Source organism: Nuphar pumila, chromosome 8, assembly GCF_984573655.1.
Source record: "Nuphar pumila chromosome 8, dmNupPumi1.hap1.1, whole genome shotgun sequence".
NCBI lineage: Eukaryota > Viridiplantae > Streptophyta > Magnoliopsida > Nymphaeales > Nymphaeaceae > Nuphar > Nuphar pumila.
The window spans coordinates 90,136,634-90,162,999 of NC_143256.1; positions in this window are offsets into that span (position 1 = coordinate 90,136,634).

Sequence of the window (26,366 nt, forward strand, 5' to 3'; positions counted from 1 at the left end):
CGAATCCCGTCTCTCCATTTTTTCATAAATTTTTAAAACAGAGGCGAGTAATTTTCAAAATATTTTCAAAATTAAGGTCAAGTGAGACCTTTGCAAAAGAGTTCATCTCTCTTCTTTCTTTTCTTCTCTCTTCTTTTTTATCCTTTATTCTCCTTCAAAAAGGGAATAGAGGCTAGAAAGGCAAAAGAGAAGAAAAAGGAGAAACAAGAGGAAAAAATTTTCAATGATCACAGCCGTGATTGGTACGAGAAGATGCACGATGCGCTTTGGGCGTATCGAACCACCATTCAGACTCCAACCAATGTTACTCCTGCGAAGCTTGTTTATGGGACTAAGGTAATATTACCTCTCCATGTTCAAAAACCTGCATTCAAATTTGCATCGCTCATAGAACTCCCGCTTGATCAGTATCAGTAGCAAAGATTGGTACAACTTGACCTGTTGGATGAAAGAAGGCTCAAGGCGGCAGATCATGCTCAAGCTTATCGTCAAAGGATAGCTCGACATTATGCCGAGTCTGTCATCGAAAGAAGATTTTGAGTTAATGACCTGGTGCTCAGATAGATAGCTCATCTCAAGCATCGGTCGCGTGGCAAGTGGTCGCCAAATTGGGAAGGTCCATATGTGGTTAAGGAAGCGCTGCCCCACAATTCATATTGTCTGATCAACTCAAATGGGGTAGAACTGTCAGATCCTATCAATGCTCTGCATCTAAAAAAAATTTATACTTAAAGTGCTCATTCTAATCTTTGTATTCTTCAAAGAGTCTTTTTTAATAACAATAATCTTCTATAATTCTATTATTCTTCTCCATAATATTGGGGTATTTCATTTTTATATATATCCATTTGTCTTCCCTTCAACATATGCAGGCAGGATCAGACAAACTCTTTTTCTTCAATTTTATCAATTTTTATTAATCTTTCTGTCAATCTTTATTAGTTTTATCAATTTATATTCATCTTTATCAATTTTTCATCAATTTTATCCATTTTTATTAATTTTTATTGATTTTTCATTATTTTTTTCAATTTTTATCATTTTTTTATTTATTCCCTTTCAGGTTAAGGGATAAACCTGAACCTCGTCGTTCGAGGTATTCCTTTTCCTGCTCAAGTTAAGGGATAAACCTGAACCTCATCTTTCGAGGTATTCTTTTTCCCTTTCAGGTTAAGGGATAAACCTGAACCTCGTCCTTCGAGGTATTATTTTTTCCTTTCAGGTTAAGAGATAAAATTGAACCTCGGCCTTCGAGGTATTCTTTTTCCCTTTCAGGTTAATGGATAAACCTAAACCTTGGCCTTCGAGGTATTCTTTTTTTCGCTCAGGTTAAGGGATAAACCTGAACCTCATCCTTCGAGGTATTCTTTTTCCTGCTCAGGTTAAGGGATAAACCTGAACCTCGTCCTTCGAGGTATTATTTTTTTCTTTCAGGTTAAGGGATAAACCTGAACCTTCTCCTTCAAGGTACTCTTTTTCCCTTTCAGGTTATGGGATGAACCTGAACCTCGTCCTTCAAGGTATTATTTTTCCCTTTCAGGTTAAGGGATAAATCTGAACCTCGGCCTTCGAGGTATCTCCTTCTCCCCCTTCAGGTTAAGGGATAAACTTGAACTTCATCCCCCGAGGTAGTTCCCTTTCAGGTTAAGGGATAAACCTGAACCTCATCCCACGAGGTCCTTCTTCCTTCAAGATAAGGAATAATCCTGAAGTCTTTCATCGTCTTTCGAGTGTCATCAATTTTTCGCCAATTTTAACAATTTTCACCAAACTTTTGTCAATTCTTTATCAATTTTTATCCTTCATCGATTTTTATCAATTTTATTTATTCTTTATCAATTTTTATTCTTTGTCAATTTTTATTAATTTTATTGATTATCAACTTTTTATCAATTTTTATTCTTTGTCAGTTTCTATCAATTTTATTGATTCCTCATCAACTTTCTATCAATTCTCATCATTTTTTATTCATTTTCCGCTCAGGTTAAGGGATAAACCTGAACCTCATCTCTCGAGGTAGTTCCCTTTCAGGTTAAGGGATAAACCTGAACCTCATCCTGCGAGGTCCTTCCTTCAGGAAAAGGGATAATCCTGAAGACTTTCATCATCAATTTTTCGCCAATTTTACCAATTTTCACCAGATCTTCATCAACCTTTGTCAATTCTTTATCAATTTTTATTCTTCATTGATTTTTATCAATTTTTATTGATTCTTTATCAATTTTTATTCTTTGTCAAATTTTATTGATTTTAATGATTCTTTATCAACTTTTTATCAATTTTTATCATTTTTTTATTCTTTGTCATTTTTTATCAATTTTATTGATTTCTCATCAACTCTCTATTAATTCTCACCAAATTCTATTTGTTTGCCCTTCAAGATAAGGGATAATCCTGAAGCCATCATAAACAAATCAAATTTTAGACCATCTTGGGTGAAGAATTTTGAATGAATCTCTCATCATTGTCGTGATCGTCGCAGTCAATTCATAACTTTTATCGATCCCTCCAAAGTCTGACTTCCGGGTTAGAATTATTTCTTTCCCATCTGAGTTCCTACTCAGATTTCTGCTTTTTATTTTATTTTCTTTTTAAAGATCCGGGTTCCGCCTCGAGTCTCATTTTATCTTCTATTTCTGAAGTTTCGAGTTCCAACTCGAACTTCCTTTCGGATCTGATGCTTGTGTTGGACCGATCGTTACTTTGAAAATTTGAGTGCTAAACTCGGGTTTTCCCTTTTTATTTCCTTTTTAAAGATCTGAGATTCGACTCGGGTCTCATTTTATCTTCTATTTCTGGAGTTTCGAGTTCTTACTCAGACTTTCTTTCGAATCTGATGCTCGTGTTGGACCGATCATTACTTTAAAAATTCGAGTGCTAAACTCGGGTTTTCCCTTTTTATTTTTATTTTTAAAGATCCGGGTTCCGACTCGGGTCTCATTTTATCTTCTATTTTTGGAGTTTCGAGTTCCGACTCGGACTTCCTTTCGGATCCGATGCTCGTGTTGGACCGATTGTTACTTTGAAAATTTGAGTGCTAAACTCAGGTTTTCCCTTTTTATTTTTTTTTTAAAGATTCGGGTTCCGACTCAGGCCTCATTTTATCTTCTATTATTGGAGTTTCGAGTCCGACTCAGATTTCCTTTCAGATCTGATGCTTGTGTTGGACCAATCGTTGCATTTAAAATTCGAGTTCTAAGCTCGAGTTTTCCCTTTTTATTTTTATTTTTAAAGATCCGGGTTCCGACTCGGGTCTCATTTTATCTTCTATTTTTGGAGTTTCGAGTTCCGACTCGGACTTCCTTTTGGATCCGATGCTCGTGTTGGACCGATTGTTACTTTGAAAATTTGAGTGCTAAACTCAGGTTTGCCCTTTTTATGTTTTTTTTAAAGATCCGGGTTCCGACTCGGGTCTCATTTTATCTTCTATTTTTGGAGTTTCGAGTCTGACTCGGACTTCCTTTCGAATCTGATGCTTGTGTTGGACCAATCGTTGAGTTGAAAATTCAAGTTCTAAGCTCGAGTTTTCCCTTTTTATTTTTATTTTTAAAGATCCGGGTTTCGACTCGAGTCTCATTTTTATCTTCTATTTTTTTTAAGTTTCGAGTTCTGACTTGGGCTTCCATTTGGATCCAATGCTCGTATTGGACCGATCGTTGCATTGAAAATTCGAGTTTTCAAACTCGAATTTTCCTTTTATCTTTTATTTTGAAGATTCGGGTTTCGACTCAGGTTTCCTCATTTTTATCTTCTATTTTTGGAAACTTTGAGTTCTGACTCGGGCTTTCTTTTGGATCCAATGCTCGTATTACACCAATCGTTGCGTTGAAAATTCGAGTTTTTAAACTCGGATTTTCCTTTTATCTTTTATTTTAAAGATACGGGTTCCGACTCGGGTTTTTCCTTTTTATTCTTTTATTTTTTAAAGTTTTGAGTTCCGACTCGGGCTTCCTTTTGGATCCAATGCTCGTATTGGACAAATTGTTGTGTTGAAAATTCGAGTTTTCAAACTCGTATTTTCCTTTTATCTTTTATTTTGAAGATCCGGGTTCCGATTTGGGTTTTCCCCATTTTTATCTTCTATTTTGTGAAATTTCGCGTTCCAACTCAGGCTTCCTTTTGGATCCAATGCTCATATTGGACCAATCGTTGCGTTGAAAATTCAAGTTTTCAAACTCGGATTTTCCTTTTATCTTTTATTTTGAATATCCGGGTTTCGACTCGGGTTTTCTTTTGGATCCAATGCTCGTATTAGACCAATCGTTGCGTTGAAAATTTGAGTTTTCAAACTCGAATTTTCCTTTTATCTTTTATTTTGAAGATCCGGGTTCTGACTCAGGTTTTCCCCTTTTATTCTTCTATTTTTGAAGTTTCGAGTTCTGACTCGGGCTTCCTTTTGGATCCAATGCTCGTATTGGACCAATCATTGCGTTGAAAATTTGAGTTTTCAAACTTGGATTTTTCTTTTATCTTTTATTTGGAAGATCCGGGTTTCGACGCGGGTTTTCCTCTTTTATTCTTCCATTTTTGAAGTTTCGAATTCTGACACAGGTTTTCCCTTTTATTCTTCTATTTTTGGAGTTTCGAGTTCCGACTCGGACTTCCCCTTCATGATCCAATGCTCGAGTTGGACTATTTTTCGACTAAAAGTCTGGGTTCTGACTCAGGTTTTCACTCCCTCTCAGGTTAAGGGATAAACCTGAACCTCATTCATCGAGGAATTTCTTTTCCCCTTCAGGGTAAGGGATAATCTTGAAACCCCGACAATCATTCCTGCTTCAATTTCCGAATGTCTTAAGAATGTCGGTCTCCTTTTCAACTCTCAGTTGGAAGATCCAGTGCTCGTACTGGTACATTTTCAAAAATTCAGTGCTCGTACTGGTATATTTTCAAAATCTAGTGTTCGTACTGGTATATTTTCAAAAATCTAGTGCTTATACTGGTGCATCTTTCAAAATCCAGTGCTCGTATTGGTATATTTTCAAAAAAATTCAGTGCTCATACTAGTACATCTTTCAAAATCCAGTGCTCGTACTGGTATTTCTAGCATTCATGCTAGTGTCTGGCTGACTGATCAGTTGGCCCCCCACCACCAAGTTCAGTCTTTGCACTAACCATTCATCAAAATTCAAAGCTCTAATTCTCAATTCCAAACCTTCGAGTTACCATTCTCTCAAAAATCAATCATTTTCTCTTGCGAGGGACCCTTTTTCTAGGGAGAGTTTGAAGGAGCTCGTTCCTTTCGCATGCAATCATTTTTTTTATTCGCAAGAACCCTTTTTCCAGGAAGAGTTTGAAGGGACTCATTTCTCCGCGAATTGTTTGCAAAACAACAACCCAATTTTTACACAAAAGAACACTTTTTTCAGGGAGAGCTTCGACGGAAGCTCGTTTCTTTTTGTGGCCCCCAATTTCTTATTTTGGCCTCCCCCTTCATAGAGGACCCTCTTCTGGGGAGAGTGTGATGGACTCGCTCCTCTATGATACTTTTTCAATTTTCATTTTTGGCCGCATTTCCATAAGAGAAGCCTAGAGATAGGGAGTTTTGACGAAAACTTAATTTCTCTTCGAAAGTTTTGTTTTGCAAACACCTCCTCTTCAGGGAAGAGAGGAGTAGTTTCTATTTCTTATTCAGGTATGGGCCAAGCCTGAGTCTCTCTTTTTGGGGAAAAAGAGAGGAGAATTTTGTCATGAATGTATCAATTCAATGTCAAGCAATTCCTTTCATTAAATATTTCTAGAACATTTTGCCAATTTGTCACAAAAGCAGCTGTTGACCTCAAAATTTTATTGCGCAAAGAATTACCTTAAACTACCTTCAGTATGGTTTCCAAAAGGACAAGACTTTTATAAAGAAAGAGAAAAATTCAAGCTTTTTTCTGTTGGTCGACCAAGAGGATGAAGAAAAATCTTCGATATGACCGGCGAAGGAAAAATTCAATGATGTTGAAAAGCCATAAGTAAACCGATATTGATCATAGCTATGGCACATTCTTAAAGACCATTCTTCTGGTAGTAAAGCAGTGAAAATATCTTGAGCGATAAAAAGAATTCACTCAATCCATATCTCCTCAGCCATTTAAGCTGCAATCAAATATCTACAAAAGGGATCTCTCAATCATCGTCAAGTTGAAGACTGGTGGATGAGTTAGATCCCCGGGGCCAAAGAAGATTTGGATCATCTCCTAGATGAAGGAGTTTGTGATGGATCCTTCCTGGGAAAGTTTAGATCACCGCCAAGTTGAAGGCGGATGCGATGAACCTCCCGACAAACCCTAAAAGATATTTGATTTCTGCTATCATCAAGAGATTCTCAACCCAAGAAACAATATCATCAATATAATTCTTGAGACAAAGAAGGATCAGAATATCTCCAAGTTAAAGGAGTTTGTGACGTACCCTTCTCGAAAAAAAGAAAAGTCAGGAAATCTCCAAAATGAAGGATGATGTAATAAACTTCTCCCCGAAACCCGAGAAAGCTCAATGTCTCAAAAGAGTATAAAAAAAACCATCGTGAGTAAACTCAGATATCAAACTGCCAAACTGCCAAGGATCTTCTTTATTTATGTGAAATTCTTCTATCAATATCTTTTCACTCAATTGCTTTTATGAAACCAAGAATATTTCCTCTCTTTTCATATCAAGAAAATAAATAGCTTCCTTGAAGAAACTCAACAGCAAAAAATTTGAATCTGATTCTTGATTCTACAGAGTTAGCCCAATTGGAGGTAATACTCTAGGTAGAAAGAGGTGATATTTTTCGCACTAAATATGCACATTTCAAACATTTTTTAATCAACTATAATTTTTGTATCTTATTGGCAATATTTTCTAGTTATCCCAACATGAAGCAAAAACTTGATATCCATTTTGACATATCCTGACGTTGTCCTTCATTAGGACTGGAAAGTCCTTCCCTTCTATTTTGATCTGAGCACTTGGGCTCTCGGATCTACACACTTCTCTGTGTTTCCCACTGTCCCGCCATAGATAGTACCTGCTCAGGTTAAGGGTTAAACCTAACTTTTTCTGCAAAAGGTTATCTGTTTTAAAAGCTGATTTAGTCTCAGCAATGAGGCGCCCAAGAATAATCCCTTTTCAAGCTTTACGGACCCCCATTTTTCTCCTTTTGCAAATCCCTCTCGGATTTGTTGTGCAAAATTCGAAGGCTCCATCATGGTTTCTTCTTTCAAAGATTCCATACCCATTCAGATCAATGGTTAAGCATGAACCTCACTCCTCGAGGTATCGTCCCCATCAGGTTAAGGGTTAAGCCTGAACCTCGCTCCTCGAGGTATCTACCAGTTTAGGTTAAGGGTTAAGCCTGAACCTCGCTCCTCGAGGTACCATCCCGCTCAGATTAAGGGTCAAACCTGATTTTTCTGTGAAAAGTCATCTGTTTTAAAAACTAATTTAGTCTTAGCAATGAGGCACCCAAGATCATCCATTTTCCAAGCTTTAGGGAACCCCCTTTCTTCCTTTCGCAAACCCCTCTCAGATTTGTTCATCCAAACTCTGAAGGTCCCATCATTGTTTCTTTATTCAAGGATTCTCTATGGTCGTCCCTTTTAGGTTAAGGGTTAAGCCTAAACCTCGCTCCTCAAGGTATCATCCCTTTCAGGTCAAAGGTTAAGCCTGAACCTCGCGCCTCGAGGTATCGTTCCTTTCAGGTTATGGGTTGATCCTGAACCTCATTTTTCCATGAGGTATCATCCCTTTCAGGTTAAGGGTTAAGCCTAAACCTCGTTCTGTCATGAGGTATCATCCGTTCAGATTAGAGTTAAACTTGAATCTTGTTTCGATGAGGTAGTTCTCCTAGTCCCATCATGGATTTCCCCATCGTGGAATCCATGCCCTTCCTATCCATCCAGGAAAGGATTGTACTAGAGCTTCATCTCACGAGGCATTTTTCTCAAAAATGTTCCATCAAGGTCTTCATGTATTCCTTCATCCATTCAGGTAAGGGTAGAACCTGAACTTTATCTTGAGATATCTTTATCCCATCCAGGGTAAGGGCTAAACCTGAATCATTCCAAATAGCTTATCTTGTCTTACCCATAAGACAGGATCAAAATTCCTATCTTCACCATTCTGAGATCTTCATCCGAAAGTCCCATCATGATATCCTCATTTTATGTTATCCAGTTATATCATTTTCGAGGATTTCATCTTTTCAGAAGCCATTCAGGATGAAGTGTTAAGCCTGAGAATAATGTCTTCAAAATAAATTCTTTCACACCCAGTTCAGATTTTCTGACTGGGGCATTTTTCAAAATTTTAGAGTGTTTTCTTTGCCACTAAGCTCGACTTTCAACCAGCTTAGTAGCAAAGAGGGGCATCTGTGAATACCCCCTTTGTCGTTGGCCTCCATTTTCTAAATAAATTGAATCAATTTCAATCTAAATTCCAGATATTTCTCGAATTTACTGGAATCCAAAATCCATTTTCCATATCTGACTCAATTTCGGTTCCGGATCCAATATCAAAATCCAAATCTGAGCCTCGTTATCCAATTTTCAAATTGAAATTATAAGAATACCAAAAATAGTTTTTGAATGGCTCAGACAATCCATTTGGTATCCGTTTGGATCCACTGCTCTGTATTCCTCAATTCGAAGTTCAAAACTTGAATATTTCCTTAAAACCCTAGATCCAAACCCATTTTTTGAAGAAATTTCCAAAGTTTAACCTTGAATTCTCAGAAAGCCCCTCTTTTGTAAATATTTTCAAGTTTTGACAAAAAATTAGTTTAAAATCCCTTTTTTTCCCATAGTTTTAGAGTTTTTATTTCAAAAACACAAAAAAATATAGAAAATATAAAGAAAAGAACAAAAAAATAAAAAATAGAGAAAGATAAACACAAAAAAGTAGTTTAGAAACCCCCTTTTCGAAAGTCGTCTTTTGTTAAAACTATATTTTAAGAAAAACTTTGAAAATGACACTTTTTGAAAACTTTCAAAATTTGGAAGGACCCAAATTGTAAAATGTGTAACAGTCTCTCGTTATAAAAGAGAGACTGCAGGGGGTGTCGAAGATCATCCAACACCATCGAGCATCTAGCTTCTGCCTATCCTCGACTCTTCTCCCTCTCTGAACCCCCTCTCTCTCCTCTGATCGACCTCTTCCCCTCAGGAGCTGCTCAAGAAACCTCGGCTCTCTCCTTCAGAGCCCTTGCAAAACCACGGTAAGTACTCGCCACTATTCTTTTTTTTTTGTGTTCTTGCCCCCATTAGAGCATCCACATAGCATCGATCTTGCATATAGCAAGTATCGATCTATGTAAATATGCAATATTAAAAGGAACGAATGGGTTCCAACATTTCTCTGTTTTGTAATTTGTTTATTCTCGTTCTGTTTATGTTATCAGATTCGATACTTTTATATAATTCATTTGACTTTCAATCTCATTTTTTCGTGGATTCACAGCTTTATGTCTATATATTGATTTCCCTTTTGAATTTAGATTTCCTGTTTGTATGATGTCCTCTTCTTTTGATGTCAGATTTCTTGTTTTCATGTTGTTTACCATCATCGCTTCATTTTAGTCATTTTCATTCATATCCCCAATTCAACATCAGCATTTCTCTTTGGTTTTCTCCATCGCATCATCCTTTAGATCAACCCTGTTGCATCATATCTTCATCGCCTGACAGAAACCTCAACCATTAGGCATTGATCCCTAGTATGAGTTGAGCCCCTGTGAAAATCAATTCACGACAGGCTAATAATAGAATTTGATGTGGTAATTTTAAATACTTGATGCAACATCCTTACATCTATGCAGACCAGACTTTGTAAATTCGATGAATCTGATGTCAATCAAGTGTTAATCACATGTCCACAGGTCTGTTTATTTGATTCAACATCAAGGCTTATCATGTTAAAGGCTACAATGCATCGTAGATGTTATAAATCAGTTCCAACATCTGTATATGCGCATGATCTCCTGTTGAAATTTTGAATTCATGCATTAGTTTCCCCATTAGTTTAACACAGAAGCCTCTGTGTTCAATGCTTTATCGGCTCTCTGTTGCAATTTAGCATTTGTTCTTTGTCGGCATCTGCTTCTTTTACATTTGCTGCTATCATCAGGAAGGACACTAGATCTGCAAACTCTCTAGCTTCAGATCTGTGTCATGATCTTATTCCATCAATATCGCCCATTCGCATCTTAGTTCCATCCCTTTTCATTCCACTAGCATCGCATACCGTTCGATTTTAATTAATTTTGGCAATTGGTTCCATGCATTTTCAGTCTCATTCCCTGTGTTTTCGTTAACTTCAACTATCTTCCTCATTTGTTTCATAAGTTAGAATGGAATCTCACCTTATCCACATTCTCTGTAAAGGATATGGATAAGCCTGTTTTTATCGTAGCTAAAGCATCACACCTCACCCCGTGCACATTCTACAACTTCCCATCCTCTGTGTTTGCATTGTATAAGAGGCTCCCCTTTTACCTGCTGCTATTCTTTCTCTTTTGAAGCTTTGTTGATTTCATTACAGTTTATGTGTAGTTAGTTCTTGCTTTACTAGTTAGGCATTGCTATATTTACTTTGTTCCTTTCTTTTCTTTTCTTTTGTTTCTTTCTTCTGCTTTTCTAATTTACTAGTTATGTCACATGGCATCTACTTTGTACAATACCATCAATTGCTTGTTACTAGTATCCAGCATCAACCCATTATTAGCATCTGCATGTTTTTTTTTATATCCCCTTTTGCTGCTCTACAAGAGATTGTAATAAAGCATGATCATAGATGACCGGCTGAAGGTGTGGGATGATAAAGATCAACTATGAGTCCATGTTGTCCCTGCGCACCTATGCTTTTCACCCTGCTCACACCATCATAGCATAAGCTACTATTCATGCTTCCCCTGTGCTTGCACCTACAGCAGCACACACATCCATTGTTCATCACTTGTCCCCATATACTCCACCACCTCTTCAAACCACCTCCATCAGTAGTTCATTTCTAATGAGTAGTTTCGAATTTCCATTTATAGAGATGTCATTCCCTGTGTTTATGATTAATACCTGAATTGTATATCCTTAGCTTCCCTGCATTATCACCATCCTCCTGATATTTAGCAATTACCTATAAATGGTGTCATCTGCATCTTCATCATGTTAAACATCCTCTGCATTCTCATTTATATTCATAAGTGTTGTTACATATTTATTACACTCATGCTGTAGCATCGGTTAATATCTGCATCATTACCTCTCCCTAGTATTTTAGCTGGTAATTCCATTACAGTTCAGGGCATAACCTCAATTCTTATTACAATATGCTTTGTCTTACCCACATCCTGGAGATACTTTCAAAGACTTGCATACGTCAACCTTGTGCTGGCACATCATGGAGGATAGTCCATTGAAGGCATCACAGAGTTTTCAGGGAATTTGATGTATTCACCCGCTCGTACGCTGATGGACCAAACGAATTATGGAAAGTGGCTGAAGTAATGTTTGATATAAAGCTTCCTCCAAGAGCAAAAACCATGACACCACTTTTAAATGATTCTTCATTAAAGGCATTGTCCACCCAGAATTTTCAGGAAGAGTCCTATTGATGGAGTTCATTGATGGAACTTCAATTATAAATCTTGGTGAGGAGATGGAAAAAATGAGGTAGTAATCTTGGTGGTAAGACTGCTGCAATGGCAAAGCATAATATGTTGGGAAACTTGACACCAGCTTATGGGCAAACAAACCTTTTTTTTTCTATGATCTTTTTCATGATGATTCACTTGCAAATATTATCACCATAGCACAACACTACCTTCCACCATGTGCAGCATCTATTGTTACACAGCTGCCTCGCTTCACCTCTACTAGCATCATGTCATTTGCATTCATCCCTTCTATTACCACCAACCACCATCTCTTTTACCCGCTGCAGCTACAGTAGTAGCCATACACGCACCATTTCCTGCTACCTCAACACCAACAACATTTCTTTTCTCCAGCACCATACTCATTAATGTTTCACCTCTTTCACACCCCTCTAATGCACACCATTATCCATTGTTGCCATTTACATCACCTACACTATCACCAACTTCCAACCCCTCAACATTTCTTATCCTGTTGCAAACCTACAACATATCCACATCCACTCGGTATACCCACCTTCTCTGCTATATCCATTCTGTGTTGCATGACCAGTTGCACATCTACTTTCAATATCGTCCTAGCTGTACCCTGTGCTCCCCATCCTATCACAGCAAGCAGTATCCATACCTTACTACGCACCCCTAGGCTTCCTCTACCATATCCATTTCACAACAACATTGCTGCAATACAACATTTTCTCACCATCACTCACACTTTCACAACTCTTCACATTAGCACCCTCTTGCATTTTACATTCACCCTGCTGTATATACATTATTGTAACCCCTGTTACACTAAAACCCCTATACTTCAACTGCCTTCACACGGCAATGGCTAAACACCTTCACACAAACATTCCATTCCATTCAGATGATACATCAAACACAGATCCTAATTAGCTTGAAGATATCATTCACATGTTTTAATATCCATTTTCCACTATCTTAGGATAGCATATATATATATATTAGCTCAATATACCATTCTGACATATGTTTTAAATGGTGCATTGCATTTCTTTTAGCATAAATATGAGTATCCCATCGCTTGCACTTCTAAATTCAATGTGATACTAGCAATTTTCCTCTATTTTGTACTAACTCAGTTTTTGCAGGAATGAATGGAAAATCCAGGCTTCTTTTCTTAGATTAGAGACTGTGATATTTTCAAATTCAATTTCAATGATGTAATAGCTAGATATCAATGAGAATATTTACTTTCCAACTTTGGATAGAATGAATGAGCATGTAGATCCCATAAATCATGTGCTTCATCTCATTTTTATCTTATTCCTCAAAAATCCACCATGGTGAAACACGAATGACACATGCACCATTCTAATAAGAGGTAATTAATCCTAAGTAGACGATTTGCATTTATGGCCATAGTCAAAATGTGAACAATACTTAGCATTTTTATCTTTTATGGAATAACATTGGATCCACACTTGAGTCTCTTTAAAAAATCACCATATTTTCTAAAAAATTTCTTCCTTTATCAGAATTTGACTTGTAAATTAACTTAAAATATATATTCATGGCCATAGTCAAGATATATTTAAATTTAATTTCATTTCAAACTCTATAAAGGCGCCAAAATATATTTTATTCTTTATCTGAATTTAAATACAGATTATTTTATAATACATTTCTAACCATAGTCATGAATGTATTGTATCTTCAATCTTATTTCAATTCCCCTAAAGAATAAAATATTCTTTTCAAAATTCAATTTTCAAAATTCTTTCAAAGCATTCATCGTTTACGATAGAATTGCATTTTTTTTCATATTATTTAAAAATTTTATGTGATTTTAAGATAAATCTTCAAATATTTTTCTCATTCCTTAAATCAATCTTCAATTCTCACTTATAAATTCAAATTCATCTTTCTATTTCCAATTTTATCTTATTTTCAAAGTTCAGACTTCAAAATCCCAATTTCAAAGTTCGATTCAACTTTGAAATTTCAAATTCATTTCTAGATTCAAAATTCAATTTCCAATTCAAATCAAATTTCAAAGTTCAATTCAACTTTGAAATTTCAAATTCATTTCTAGATTCAAAATTCAATTTCCAATTCAAATCAAATTTTAAAGTTTAATTCAACTTTGAAATTCCAAAATCATTTCCAAGTTCAAAAATCCAATTTCAAAATCAATTCAATATTCCAGATCAAATTTCAAAGTTCAAATCAAACTTTGGAATTCCAAAGTTCATCTCCTGATTTCGAAAATCAAGTTTTATTTTCTATTCTTCACTTCAAATTCCCAAATCTCTAAGTTCTTTATGAAATCTTCTGAGTTTTGATCTTCAAAATTCAATTCACTTTGAAATTAAGAATCAAAGTTCTGAGATTACTTCTAAAGTTGATTTTCTCTAAATTCAAGATCAATCTCAAATCCACTTCCATTTTCAAATCAAATTAGGATTTTCAAATCCAACTCCGAATTCAAATCCCATCTAGATATCCAAAATCCAATTTCATTTTCCAACTTGATTCCAATTCCAGACTCAATTCCATTTTTTTTTTTCATTGGGATTTCTCAAATCCAATTCCAGGTTCAATTCTATTTTCAAATTCTATCTAGATTTCTCAGATCAAATTCCATTTTGATTTCTCAAAATCCGATTCCATTTTCAAATTTCATCTAGATTTCAAAATTCTAATTCTAATTTCAATTTCTATTTCCAAAACCATTTTTCAAATCTATTTTCCAAGTCTAAAATCAATTTCCAATTCAATTCCTGTTTCATGTTTTGAATTTAAGTTCAAAATTAGAATTCTTTTTCAGAATCGATCAATTCAAATTCAAAGTTTATTTTGACTTTGAAATTTCATTTTTTCTTCAAAATTCTATCTCAGTTCCAATTCTCCTTATTCTCTTCATTATTCAAATCAAGATCTATTTTTAAAATCTTTGATTATTCCAAAGACTTAGAATTTCAAGTCTCTTCTTTAAGATCTATTTCAAGTTCTAAGTTAGGTTTAAAATCTAACTTTTCTAAATCAATTTTCAAAAACCATTTCTTCAAAATATTTTCAAACTTATTTCAAAATCACTTGGATAATCCCAAAAGTTCTAAAATTATTTTTCTCAAAAGCATACATCTTTGCATTTGCATTGCACAAGCATGATTGAATGTGCATTATAGACTTAGAATAATTTTTTAGACATTATTTAGGCAAAGCAAAAGGCACAAGTTCAATCCTTGGTTCGATTACCCCTGGTAAAGGCTCTAGGAATGGTCGAACCTCGTATTGACGAGCGAATCTCGTTTCTCCATTTTTCCTGCAAATTTTCAAAAATGGAGGCGAGTAATTTTCAAAATATTTTTAAAATTAAGGTCAAGTGAGATCTTTGCAAAAGAGTTCCTCTCTCTTCTTTCTTTTCTTTTCTCTCTTCCTTTCTATCTTTTATTCTCCTTCAAAAAGGGAATAGAGGTTAGAAAGGCAAAGAGAAGGAAAAGAGGAACAAATTTGCAATGATCACAGTAGGCATTCAGTTGTTGTATTTCCTTTGTCCCAAACCTTGGGTTTCAGATAGGAGGCTCGAACCAAGGTTTGAACCATGTGGTTTAAACCTGGTCAGTCCGTTGGGACCAACATACCCCTGATCTGAATCCATTCAGTTCAGACCAGGGTGCCTGGTCATTTCAGTTTGGGCGGTTGTTGCATGGCAGGTGCACCACTCGGCTAGCCGAGTTGGGTGCACCGGCATGCTGACCTTAGGCCAGCCCAACAGACTACGGACATGCTCAGTTCGAAGGCCTGCCAGTGGGAGTAGGCTGCAAGCGGGTATTTCAAAAAAAAGGGATATAATTTTTTTTTCTCTCTTCTTTTCTATCTTTTATTCTCCTTCAAAAAGGGAATAGAGGTTAGAAAGGCAAAGAGAAGGAAAAGAGGAACAAAGAGGAAAAATTTTGCAATGATCACAGTAGGCATTCAGTTGTATTTCCTTTGTCCGAAACCTTGGGTTTCAGATAGGAGGCTCGAACCAAGGTTTGAACCATGTGGTTCAAACCTGGTCAGTCCGTTGGGACCAACATACCCCTGGTCTGAATCCATTCGGTTCAGACCAGGGTGCCTGGTCATTTCAGTTTGGGCGGTAGTTGCATGGCAGGTGCACCACTCGGCTGGCCAAGTTGGGTGCATCGGCATGCTGACCTTAGGCCAGCCCAACAGCCTAGGGACGTGCTCAGTTCGAAGGCCTGCCAGTGGGAGTAGGCTGCAAGAGGGTATTTCAAAAAAAAGGGATATAAAATGACAAATAGAATAGAAAGGGGAAGAATCGGGTATGTTTAGGCAAATTGGTTTGCATGCAAACCGATTTGTAGCTTTCGATTCTTGGTGTTTTGTCTGCGTTGGCTGAGCGGGTGAGCCCTGTCCAACTAGTTAGACCTAGTGGAGGTCTGCCCCTTCTTGCTTCAACCACTAAGTGAGGTGGTGTGAACACCCCAAATTTTCCAGAAAATCCAAAAATTCCTTCTTTGCCCCTGACCTCCGTCTTCTGAATAATTGGGTCAATTTTAACCAAAATTCCATTCATTTCTCGAATTTGATGGAATCCAAACTCAATTTTTATTTCTGACCCAATTTCTGATCCAAATCGGGTCCGGATCCATTCTGGAATCCCAATTTTCAAATTTAACCCGATATTTCCCAGAAACCTCATTTTTTGGAAAATCTTACAATTTCAAAACAAACTTTTGTAAAATTGCTTCAAGAAACTCATTTGGGTCCCGCTTGTTAAAATCCTCACACTTTCCTTATATTTCCGGACGTTCCTTCCAAAAATTTAGAAAAAACAGTTCATCCGCTTCACAAAAACACCTTTTCTTTTTGGTAAAAACCCCTTTTGGGAAAAACCCTTTTTTTGAAAGAAACTTTTTGGAAAATTTGAAAAAAATCGAGGAGCCTCTTTGAAAAACTTGCAACGGTTTTCCGTTGCGATGCTTCTCGAGCTCTCTCTCCCTCCCTGAAGCTCTCAAAATGCCTTCTCGAGGCTTCTTCTCCCTCTTTAAAAGGGGCACACGGGGTCTCTTCCTCCTCATCCGCCTTCACCCCTCCATCTCGACATTTCTTCTTTCCTTCGTCTTCCCCATTTTCCCAGCTTTCTCTTCCATCGTGTAAAGAGATCCGACCCTGCAGCAGCATCATCCTGAGAAGGAGCCACTCTCATTCCAGAGTTTCAGCAGAATTACAGTCGCCCCTGTATCGTGCGTCAATTACTTCACCCCCCCCCCCTCACCTACAGCTTGCAGCATGTCCCCAGCTTCATTGACCACGCTGAGGATTAGAAATTGAAGGGCATCGAAGAAATTTACCTCATTAGTGTTAATGTCCCATTCGTAATGAAGGTTTGGGCTTAGATGTACCCCCACAATAAGCACGTAAAATTTCTTGCTGATGAGTCTACAGCTTATCCCCATGCCCTTGGTCTTGAGCTTGATCTCTCTGAGAAAGGGGTTGGTGTCCACTCCCACAGGTTTGCACTTTGATTGACAACCTGCAAGTGAAGATTGCCAACATTGAAGAAGGTAGTGCCTTCACCGTCAGCAGATTAATTGGGAACTATGTTAGGTACAACCAAGACTATTTGGGGATTACACTAGTAATGTGGTTGAACTTCACGTTTCCTTGCCACTAGGAAAGGTGGAATCCTTTGAAGAGTTGGTTGCAAGTAGTCCTGGGATTTCTAAGTTTTGGGTTTTGCCTTATTGAAATTGTAATCCCAGACGCAAAAAATTCCAGCATCTGTAACCCCCTACAACCCCCACATTCTTCTCTCATTTTCACTACCACATCTCCATTAGTGATTAGGTAGGTTCAGCTGCAATCTCCACAATAAGCTTCTCAATCACAACAGAAGTAGCCTTAGGTGCAGGCACAACAACCACTATAGATGGAACTCCAGTAGCCGACATTATCCCCATTGTATCAGGTTACTAAAATTCTGGGTCAGCAAACATTCAGGTTTTTGTTTTGTTAAATATGTAACCTCAGAAGAAGCAGATAGAGCCATTGGAGCCTTACATAACCATTACACATCATTGATTGTTCAGGTTTTGGATTTCTTTTCTACAAGAATACAGGGGATACCTGTCTTAGGAAGCTCAGGTATAGTTATGGTTTGATTCACTCTTGGGTGTTGATGATCAAATAGTGTTTGGCACTTTCAATGCGCATGGCCCTTTTGTCCAGATACAACCAGGTTGCTTAAAATTAAATATATGTGTCCCAATTCTTTTTTTTGCCTACCACATTTAGAAAAGTTGATAGACATGGTAGAGATATCCTTATAGCAATAATTTTTTTTTTTTTTTGCAAATCAATTAAGATATCTGCTACCTGTTAGAAATTCTGTTGCTAAGGTAAGGTAGAAACTACAAGGGAGATGGTGAGGCTGAAGCACACGGACTCTGATGTAGCCATCTTAGCATTTGCCCCATTAGCCAGCGCATCTTCTGCGTATGAGCATCCATGTGCTCGACGTCATCAAATTGGTTGTTCGTGGGATCTTAAGTGTAAAATGCCTGAAAATATCTGGGTATGAGGAATTCATTTTGATTATTAAGGATGACAGTGAATATGGGGTTGAACCTGCAAAACCAAAAATGACATCTCTGCATCACCAAAAACTGTAAGTTTTATTGTGCAAAATCAAGTGCTGAGGCTGATTTACTGTAAGTAACTCTCTGTGTATATTGTCTGTGTTTTGAATTACATTATCTTTTCCATGTGTTGTCTCTGAAATCTTGTTCGCCTTTTAGGCATTATTCGACATCCTTCACTACCAGCCATCCCATCCCTGTACATTCACAGCACAGCAGCCTTACAGGCTGCTATGATTTCCCATACTTTCTTAGTATGTCTCCAGTCATAGCATTGCCCCTATGTTTCTGCGTTTTCACAGCTACCTATTGCTGTGTATTCACATCCCTAAGACTCTCCACTGCTACAGCCACTTCAATACTCCACCCCACTCCACCTAATGCACTTCACTATGTTCCATGTCGTTATATGTCTTCACAGTATAACACCAACACCTTCCACAAGCATCTCCTACATCAGCATTCCCTACCACCTGTTGCATATGCCTCCTCATCTTCTCACAACATCATTCAACTCCTTCCATATCATAGCCTCCACTACACTTACCTTTCCAGTGTCACTTTCTTGTACATTTCTTTTACCCTGCAACATCACACTTATCCATATACTGCATATCACCATTTGTTTAGTGCATTGCCTTCACTTCATCGTTATAGCATATGCAGTCATGCCCTGCAACACTCTGTACTTATGCCTTTAAATTATCTCATGTTGTCATCAACTACCAACACACACCTATATTTTGTGATGAGCTCTCCAAATCCCCTTATGCACCCTTCACTACTGCAAAACCCACACACAACAATACAACGCTTATCTCACCTTCTTGTATATCCATTGTGGCTCAGCCACTGCTACACCACTCGTATTCTTCATTCTACTATTCCCTGCACTCACAACAACAACCATCCTAGTATATCATTAGCTCATTGTACCTAACTATTCCATCACTTTATGCCTACACTCACTATGATCATAGCTAAATATGTCTTCAATTTTTTTTTATTTTTTTTTGTGTTTAAATATTTGTCGTTGCTGAGAACTACCTTGATAAATGTTATGTGGAAGCCATCTTTGATATGTTGTCATAGAAATCAGTGGCTTAACATCGTTAGAATCTACCTGCTAAAATAATCGAAGGTCATTTGTGAAGATCGGTATAAAACAATTTGTTGTTGAAAGTGATTCATTGAACTGTCGTGATGAGATAAATCAACTTGAACTGAGGTAAGTATTCACCTTGCTGAGGTTGATTATATGAAGTCAAAGGATCGAGTTGTTGTATACTCATTTTTATTCCCTGTACTACCAAAATCTGTTGTACGTCATTCTTTGATTATATTCTCTCATTATACTCCCATTACATCCCATGAACATGTTGCATCCTCTTTTACCTTCATTTGTTATTATAACATCTATAAATCATATGCTCACATTGGCATTAGATATATAAATGCATGAATAGGTCTCACATAGGTATTAATATAGGCATTTCATCATCAAATACAACTGTTATACTCCCATTTAGATAATGCATATATATTCTAAGTAGCTTTGGACATCATATACATCTATTTCTCATCATCATCTTAGGATATTACATATATATATTGACATTTGCCGTTCATTAACTTAAGAATATCATTCTAGTGTATAGTTTGCCATCTACGTTATATTTCTATTAATATAAAATATATGCAGGAGCATTTCATTAGTTGCATCTTAGGGTCAATATAATGTCCCATGAATTGCTTTCTATATGCATCAACTTGAAATTTGCAGGAATTAGTTAGAAAAGGCTATTTTCCGTCTTAGTTTAGGAATTTTTATCATTTCAACTCCACTTTAATAGTTGTAATAGCTAGATTATAATGAGAAATTTACCTTTCCTGCACTAGATTAGAATATATGAGCATGCATATTTGCTAAAAATACTTGTTTCATGTTATTTTTCTCTTTTCTTTCAAAAAATCATGAATGGGAACACGAATGACATGTGCACCATTCTAATAAGAGGTGATTAAATCCTAAGTTGACAATTTACATCAATGGCCATAGTTAGGATGTGAACAAAATTTATGGTTTTCATCTTTTATGGAATAACATTAGATCCATATAGGATCTCTTTTCAAAAATCATCATATTTTCAAATATTTTCTTCCTTTATTAGAGTTTAATTTAAAATTAATTCGATATATATATCAATGGCTATAGTCAGGATATATTGAGAGTTAATTTCATTTTAAACTCTATAAAGGCACCAAAATATGTTTTATTCTTCACCTGAATTTAAATATAGATTATTATATAATGCATGTTATGACCATAGTCAGAAATGTATTATATCTTCAATCTTATTTCAATTCATTAAAAGAATGAAATATTCTTTTCAAATCCAATTTCAAAATTCTTTAAATTCATGCATCATTCAGGATAGAATTGCATCATATTTTCAAAATTCTTTTCCAAAATCCAAGTGATTGTGAATATCTTTCTTCAATTTCTATTTCAATTCATCAACTCTATCTCAGTTCAAAAGTTCAAAATTCGATTTCAAAGTCCAATTCGACTTTGAAATTTCAAATTCATTTTATATTCAAAACTCCAATCAAATTTCAAAGTTCAGTTTAACTTTGAAATGCCAAGTTCATTTTCAGGATTCAATTTCAAATTTAAAATTCAATCTCAAAGTTCAATTTAAACTTTGAAATTTTTTATTCATCTTCTGATTCCAAATTCAAGCTTCAAATTCAAAGTCCAATTTGACTTTGAAATTCATTTGTATATTCAAAATTCAATTTCTAATTCAAATCAAATTTCAAAGTTCAATTTAAACTTTGAAGTTCCTAGATTCATCTCCTGATTTCAAAATCAAGTTTATTCTTTATTTTTCAAAATCTCCAAAGTTCTATCCCGAGATTGAGTCTTGATTCTCAAATTCAAAATCAAGGTTTTGAGATTGATTCTGAGTCTCAAAATCCGATTTTCCCTAAAGTTTAAATCCCACTTTTAAAATCAAATCTGGACTTCCAAAGTCCCGATCCATCTTCAAAGTCACATTTGGATCTTCAAAATCCAATCTCATCTCGGATTCTAGATTTAGAACCCAATTTCATCCTGGATTTCAGACTACAGATCCAATTCCATTTAGGATTTTAGATTCCGGATTCAACTTCATTTTGGATTCCAAACTTTAGATCCAATCCCCTTTAGGATTCTAGATTCCAGATTCAACTCTATTTAGGATTCCAGACTACGGATCCAACTCCATCTAGGACTCTAGATTTTAGATCCAATTCTACTTTTCAAATCCCATCTGGGATTCTAGATCCAATTCCATCTCAGATTCCGGATTTCGGATCCAATTTCATCATGGATTCCAGGTTTTACAACCAATTCTAAATTTTAAATAACATTTAGATTTCTTCCACCTTTTCATTCTGATTTCAAATTTTAAATCTATAGTTCCACTCTATCCTCAAATTCCATCTTGACTCTCAATTTTAGATCCATTTTAATGTCCATATTCAACTTTCAATTCTTATTTCCTAAACTCCCTTCTTCAAATTCAGGTTTATCTCAGCTTTGATTATTTCAAAACTCAAGATCTATTCTAAATCATAAATTTAACTTCTCTAAGTCCTTCTTCAACTTTCAAAAACCATTTCTCTATCATATTCTTCACAATTTCAAAATCACTTGGATAAAATTTTCAAATTCTTTTCAAAAGAGCATACATCTTTTGCATTTACACAAGCATGATTCTTTGTGCATTTTCTAGACTTAGAATAAATTCTTAGACAAAATTAAGGCAAAGCAAAAAGGCATAAATTTGATCCTTGGTTCGATTACCCCTGGTAAAGGCGCCAGGAACGATCGAACCTCGTACCGATAAGCGAGCTCCGTCTCATAATTGTTTTCCGGCAAATATTTCAAAAATGGAGGCGAGTAATCTTTTAAATCTTTTCAAAAATTAAGGTCAATTGAGACATTCACAAAAGAGTTCCTCTCTCTCTTCCTTCTTTTCTCTTCTCTCTCCTTTTCTGTCTTTTATTTCTCCCTTCAAAAAGGGGAATAAATAGAGGTTAAAAACGGAAAGAGAAGGAAGAGAGAGAACACCAAGAGAGGAAAAATTTTGCGATGATCATAGGTGGCACCAACATGTTCCTTTATGAGCGGCGTAGGTGATGGATTCAGTTGACCTTCCTCCTAACCACCGTGGTAGCACCATGTGTGCTGCCATACCTTGTTAATTCGCTTTAGCACGTAAAATGAGCATTATAGTATGATTCAAAGATCAAATATAGAAAGAATTAATGGTTGTATGTGCAATAAATTTGGTGTAAACACCCCAAATTTTCCTCATACATTTTCAGACACTCCCCTCTCACAGATGCCAACCTCAGCAGGTCAGTGTGGGAGTCCAGTCCAGTTTAGGTGTCATTTCCCTCATTGTGTCAATAAAATTACCATTTTATCCCTAGGTCATCTTAGACCCTGCCAGTCAGAGTCGACCAAGCTCATTTTCAAGTTCAGAGCAGTTAGAATGCTTGTCATTTCTAGCTCACCTGAGCTCACGATGAGCAAATCCTGTTTATTTCATAACATTTCGACTAAAATTGGGTTATTTTCTCAGAAATAAGCTCAATTCTAGCTCAAATTGTAGCCAATTGTTTCCAAGTCAGTTAATCCCAGTCGACTCTGCCCTTCTGAGTCTAACTAGATCTCGCCAGGAGTTCAAGTGACTTGGTTTGAGTTGAAAACCATTTTCCTTAGTGTTAGAGTCTATTTTAGCCCATTTTAGCTTATTTCAGCTAAAATTAAGCTAAATCCAGTCAATTGAGATGGTGTTTGAGCTTCAAAATTAGTTCATCTTAGTATTACTGATCTTTATTTTAGTTCAAACCCAGTGCATTTCTATGGTCCATTTCACTCCAATGTGCATTTCTCACCATTTCCTTGAAAATTGCACCATTTCTCGATCATTTAGCTCAAGAATTTATTTGAGTCAGTGTCATTTTAGTTCACTTGAGTTCATAAACCATAGGATTTAGTCTAAACTAGTCAAAACCAGTTCAAACCTAGTCTTCTAGTGTCACTCCATGCCCTGCATGGGCAAAATCATATATCAGTTATTTCATCTGAAGCTTCATTTTTATCATTCCCCCAGCTGATACAATCAAGAATCGAAGCTTGGATCAGTTTCATTCTTAAAAAATTTAGTTATATCCAAGACTCAATTCACATTTGGATCGGATCCAGTGTCGAGTTTAAACTCAATGATCAATTTTCATCCTCAGACAGGAATCTTCAATTCCTTGTCTTTACCATGGGTCCGGGACTTCAAATCCCTCATCCAGGGTTTTTCATTTCCTATAATTTTGTAATCATTTCACATCATTTCGTATCATTTCATGACATTTCTTGTCATTTCATATCATTTTATCACATTCACACTACTGCATGTCATTCTCGAGATCAAGCACTCTCATTTTCAAAATCTTTCAATCCAAATTCGAGTTTTAAAACTTTTCTTTCGAAATCAATTTAAAAAACCCAAGGTTTAAATCAATATTTGTCATTTACCAACCCCCAAGATCTTATATTCCTTTATTTTGAAATTTTTTTTTATAAAATGATATGAATTCATTTTAAACTCAAATTTTAATTGATCTCAATTCTCAGATGAGACTGATCTAGGTGGTTTCGCTTCTAGATTCCTTCTTTCATCCAAATTTCTCAAATTTCAGAGTTTTAGTTGACTTAGAACTCTGTCTTTTCATCTTTTTAAATCTTTTTCAAAAAGACTCCATTTTGGTTTTAAGTCAGAGGTAGTCTTATCCCTCATCAATTTCTTTCATTTTGGCCAAAATCTCAGAGTTTCAGTCGGATTAGGACTCTATCACAAAGTTTCAGTCAGATTAGGACTCTATCTTTCACTTTTATTTTTATTTGTTTTCAAGAAAATCCTTCAAAATCTTTTATTTTGGCCCAAAATTTTAGAGTTTTAGTTGGACTAGGACTCTGTCCCAGAGTTTCAGTCTGATTGGGACTCTATCCTGATTTTATCCTTTATTCATGTTTTTGCTTGTTTTAAAAAACCTTCTCATTTGACTTTCAAAGGACAAAAATTCTAGAGTTTCAGTCGGACTAGGACTCTACCACAAAGTTTCAGTCGGATTAGGACTCTATTTTTCATTGTCATTTTTACCTATTTTCAAGAATTTTTTTTTAAAGAAGTCAAAGTTTTAGAGTTTTAGTCAGATCAGAACTCTGTACCAAAGTTTCAGTTGGATCAGGACTCTAACTCTGACTTCATTTTTTAGAAAATCTTTCAAAAACTTCTTTATTTATCCTTCAAAAATTCAAATTTCAAAATTCCAGAACTTTACTATAGAGTTTCAAAATTTTAGGACTCTGCCCTAGAGTTTCAGTTGGTTCAGAATGTTGAGAAACTATGTTTTGATGATACATAATATGATATGCTGTCATACATGCTTTAATATGATATGATGATATGCCTTCATGAAAATGTTATATTATGACTGGATATGATTTATCATGCATTTAACGAGTATTTGATGCAAGGTTATTTCCCCTGAGAAGAATGGAGACAACCTGATCAAGTACAACTAGTTGATGCAATCATACTCTCTGAAGAAAAAGCTTGATGGGCCATTCATTCATAAAGACTATCCAAGAAGATCGGCTACTTCAAGATGAAGACTTTTTTTCTTCTTTAGAGTCATATGTAACAGAACCTTCAGAAGCGTGCATATTGCATATTTCATATTACATGCTTTAAATATCATACAAGTCATCTATTTTAAAAAAGCAAAGCTTTCATAAAAGAATACGATATTTCAAAAACATCTTTTTTGAAACAAATCATTGTACTTTCTTACAAGCATTTATGAAAAAGACAACTTGAAAAGATATAAAAGCTAATGATTTCAAGTATGAAAGAAAAAAAAAATGAATTAACTCATAATATAAAATTGTCTATCTTGACTTGACAAATTGAGAAAACAAATACTATTTTATATACAAAATTACTTATTATTTAAACAAGACAATTAAGTTTTGAAAAGACCTTTTATTTATTTAAATACACATTCAAGAATGTCGACTTACACTTAAAGCCATCATTCTTTCTGTAAACATTAAGTGTCATCTCAAAAAGCATTTGAGAAATGACCATTTATTTAATAATAAAATTTACACTCAAGAATGTCGACTTACTAAAAGCCATCATTCTTTCTGTAAACATTAAATGTCATCTCAAAAAGCATTTGAGAAATGACCATTTATAAATAAAGTACTTAACAAAGCATTTATTGTACTTACATGTTTTCGACAAACACATGTTTTCTCACCCTCTCTCTCTCTCTCAAAATCATGGCTCTCTCTCCTCCATTGCTGCAGCCCCCAAGGTGAGTCATCTTCTTCTTCTTTTTATTTTTTTTTTTATTTTTTATATATTTTTGCCATTATCGTCTCTTTTAGCATGTTTTTCCCTTGTTTTTATTTCAAAAAAATCATGTGAGGACCTCAAGATGATAATAAGCTAATTTTTTATGGTCCCTTACACATTTTTGATCCATTAATAATATTTATTTTTTATTTATTATGTTAAACACCCGAAAAAGATCAAGATTTGACAGTTCAATGGATCGAACCCCTTTTTTAATATCTAAATCAAATTTCAACCATGTTTTCTCTATTTTTTTGTTTATTTTATCATATTAATGTTTATTTTACTCATCCAAGCATCAAATCATGATTCATTATATTATTTTATGGTTTTTACATGCTTAAATTAGGTTTATTCATGTGCTTTATTGATAATATGCATTCCTGATTCTGAGCATGCGGGAATGGCGTTATTTCATGTATGTTTTTTTGTCAATAAATTCTAATTTTTTTAGAGTTAAACCATGATTATGTCAATGACTTTACATAAAAAATTTGGATTATTTTAAGCTTTGTAACTCTGTTAAAAAAATCATAAACCGAAACCTGGTGCTTGTACCGTGAAAACATTATACAGAAATAAGTACAGTTTGTCGAAACAATATCTCCATCAAAGAAGATTTGATCGATGATCCGTAAGTTGTAGTGGGTTTGTCATGAT